The following is a 3,924-nucleotide window of genomic DNA, read 5'->3' as shown; positions in this document are numbered from 1 at the left end:
TGGAACAACACGAGTCTTAAAAGATGAAGAAGAGCTTTCAAGAGATGTCATAGGATCCAAAAAAAAAAAATCCCAGTCCCTCAGAGGTCCTGAGAATCCAGCCTTTCTTTCAGACTGCATATCCTGACCCAACCAGCTTGCCTGGGTGTAGACCAGTTCCATGAATGAGAGGCTTCAATGCTAGTGCCAAGTGAAACTCTCATTTCTCTCCCCTCTACATTCATGACATACTGGGGCATAGGCTCACTCACTATAGTCTCTTTCACCAGGGAGGTGTCCCAGAGGCAGTGTGCCTCTGACTCAAATCCAGTGTGCTTGATGGTATGGAGAGGTAGCTAAGATCTCAGGCCCTAATGTCAAGGTTTCGATCTGGGCTCTGCCACTTACTGGAGTGTGACCTTGGGCATGTCCCCTACTCTCTGAGTCTCATTTTCTTCCACTTAAAAATGGAGAGAAGTACCTACATTTCAGAGTCAAAGTAAGGATTCATTGAGACAATTCAGATAAGAAATAAGCAGTGCTCACTTCAGCAGCACATATACTAAAATTGGAACGATACAGAAAAGATTAGCATGGCCCCTGTGCAAAGACAAGAAATAAGTAAATGATAGCTACTATAGGAATAATAATTACTTTGTTACTACTATTCATGTTTATTTTGTTTTCATTGAGGTATGATTTATTCACAATACAATGCACAGATATCAAGTGTGCAGTGTGATGTCGTCATGTAACCACCACTCAAACAGGGAATATTTCCATAGCCTGGGAAGTTCCCTCATGCCCCTTTCCAGTCAGTGCTCCCTCCCCGAGAGGCCATTGCTTTCTGACTCTTGTCATCTTAGATTAGTTTTATCTGTTCTCGAAAGCCACAGGAATAGAATGAGAAAGTAAATTGTTTTGAGTGTATTTTTCTTATTTTTCTCAACATATGATTATTTTATATTTTTTGAGATTCATGACTACTGGGCTATACCCAGGTTGTGTGTATCTACATTCAGTTCCTTTTGGTGCCAAGTAGTTGTCAAGTGTAGTGACTTTACCACAATCTGCTTATCCATTCAGTCTGCCCAAAGTGGTTACACCCACTAGCGATGTGTGGTGGTACAGTTGCTCATGACCTCTCCACATTTGGAGCTCTCACTCTTTGATCTTAGCTCCAGGTTTTGTTAGTATTTCGTGTGCTGCTTCGCTCATTTGGGGGCTGTTATGGCCCTAAGCAGATGCTGCCTTTGCCGAGTATTTGTTGGGGGAACCCAAGGACTTTGACTTCTCTCCTCGGCTCCAGGTGTTCCAGGATCTTCAGAATTGGAGGAATTAAAGTCATTTTGAAGTTGGTGGTTTCAGCACAAGTTACCAGCCGCAGGCTCTCTCTTCTCTAGGAGTGGTTCCTCTCAAAGGCCACATCTGCACACTAAAGGCATCACTAGCTCCTAGGCCAGTCCTTCTGTGAGCAGGTGGGATAGCAGGAGCTCCTCCACAGTGGGGCTTGAAGCTATTATGTCCCCCAGTCCCCCAAGAATCCTGGGATGAGTGGCATTAGTTGACAACTCTTGACTGTGTGTGCCTTGAACCCATTCCCTCCACATGTCTCCTAATAGATCCCAGTTTTCCTTTGCCAGGCTCCCAATCTTCCGTCCTTAGAGTTAGAATCACGTTGACCCCACTCTCTGTTCCAGATTGGTACCCATGACACAGTTATGGCATCTAGAGACACAGGTCATGTTTCAGAAATGGATGTGTGACTGGGCTGCCTGAGGCCATGTGGGGTTTTGCTGTAGCGACTGAGAAAGAGACAGTGTCCAATGGGGGACATTCAGAACTCCTGGGTCAAAGCTGCCAGACCACAGGAAGAGCACAGGCAAGAGATGGAGAGAGTGGCATTGTTTGAAACTTGGTATTTTTTCATTAAGCCTTATTAAGCTGTATTAAGATATAATGGACCTATTAGAGTCATATTCTTTAAAGTGTACGATATGAGTTTTTATAGATGCATATACCAGTGACACCATCTCTAAAATCAAGTTACTAAACAGTTACTAAACCACCATGCTCAAAAGTCTCCTTGAGCCATTTTATAATCCCTGCCATTACGCATTCCCGAGCAGTCTGCTCTGTCCCTATAGGCTAGTGGGCACTTTCTGTCATTTTATGGAAACGGAATCATGCAGCATGTACTCTACTTTTTCGCTCTGGATTCTTCCACTCAGGATCATTTTCAACCCTGCTGTTGTGGGCTTTATTGGTTCATGCCTTTTCATTGCTGAATACTAATCCATCGTATGAACCTACCATAGTTTGTTTATCCATTCGCCTCTTGGTGGACATCCAGATTGTTTCCCTTCTAGGTCTATCATGAATACAGCTGCTATGGACGTTCATGCTCAAGTCTTTGGAGCAATTGTTTCCATTTATCTTGGGGAAATTCCTAGGCCTAGAATAACCTATCCTGTTTAACTTTTAAAGAAACCAACAAGCTGTGTTGCAAAGTGGTTGTACTTCATATCCCACCATCAATGTAGGGGAGGCCCTCTTGCTCCACTTCCTTGCCAACACTTGGCATGAGTGTCTTTCTTAATTTTAGCCATTTCAATAGCTGTCTATCATTATAGTTTTTATTTAATTTCCATAATGACTAATGGTGAGCATATTGCCATGTATTTTTTTGCCATCCATATATCTTCTTTGGTGAAGAATGTTGGATCTCTTGCCCATCATTTTACCAGGTTATTTGTTTTCTTAGTAGTGAGATATTTAAGAATTTTTTTATATATTCTATGTGCAAGTTTTTGTGAAACGTATGCTTTGAAAATACTTCCTTCCAGTTTGTGCTTTACCTTTTGATTTCTGTAAGTCTTTTGAAGAACAAGAATGTTCGATTTTAATAAATTCTCATATATTGTTTCTTTTTATCATTTCTGGGGGTTTTTTTGTGGTGTGTGTTTGGTTTAAGAAATATTCCCTAACTTAAGGTCACTAACATTTCCTCCATGTTTTCTTTCTAGAAGTTTTATATTTTAGCTCTTATATGTAGATCCATAGTCCATTTGATTTAAGTTTTGTTTGTGAGGCAAGTGTTGAGTTTCTTTGCCTTTTTTTTTTAATATGGCTACTGAATTACTAATGAAAGGATGATTCTTTCCCCCAATGAATGGCTTCACACTTTTGTGAAAAATCAGTTGACCATATATGTGTGGGATCTATTTCTGGACTCTCAATTTATCTATCTATCTATCTATCTATCTACCTATCTAGTCTTTATATCTTTACATATTATATATATATATAATATATATATATATATAATATATACATATCTTTATATAGAGTTGTAGATAGATTTTTACACCAATGCCCACTGTCTTGATTCCTCTAGCTTTATAATAAGCCTCAAAATCAGATAATATAAGTTCTCCGACTCTGTTCTTCAAAGTTGATTTGGCTACTCTAAATCCTTTGCATTTCCATATAAATTTTAGAATCAGCTTATGATTTAGCACAAGAAAATAGCTTGCTGGGATTTTGATTGGAGTTTGAGGAGAATAGGCATCTTACAAACATTGAGTTTTCTGATCTACAAACATAGTCTATGTCTTCATTTTTTAGGTCTTCTTTAATTTATTTTGCCAATTAAAAAATCATTTTTAGTGTACAGGCATTTGACATCTTTTAGCAAAATCATCCATGTCTTTCATTTTTGAAAAATAATGTCTAGTTGCTCACTGCTAATATATAGAATTACAATTGAATTTCTGTCTTGAGTCTTTACAATGGCACTTTGAGCTTGTCTATTTGCCTGGGTCTCCCACTGGTTTCCAGTTCTTGTTCTTCTTCATTACTCTATGGAGCATTTGAGTATTTCTTATTCCTTGCCTAGTCTCAGCCCACTTACTGGCCCCTTGCGTGGTGTTCTTGGTCCTAGTT

The 3,924-nt window shown here is 39.4% G+C and overlaps 1 non-coding gene across 1 annotated transcript; it reads left to right on the top strand.

The window, feature by feature from the left end:
* Positions 1–517: 517 nt before the first annotated feature.
* On the top strand, positions 518–624 carry LOC117804302. Its single transcript, XR_004628642.1, has one exon. It is a non-coding gene; the product is annotated as a U6 spliceosomal RNA (small nuclear RNA).
* The last annotated feature ends 3,300 nt before the right edge of the window (positions 625–3,924 follow it).

This window comes from Ailuropoda melanoleuca, chromosome 10 (genome assembly GCF_002007445.2).
Source record: "Ailuropoda melanoleuca isolate Jingjing chromosome 10, ASM200744v2, whole genome shotgun sequence".
NCBI lineage: Eukaryota > Metazoa > Chordata > Mammalia > Carnivora > Ursidae > Ailuropoda > Ailuropoda melanoleuca.
Note: the sequence above shows the minus strand (reverse complement) of the source record. Positions and strands in the feature narration are given on the sequence as shown.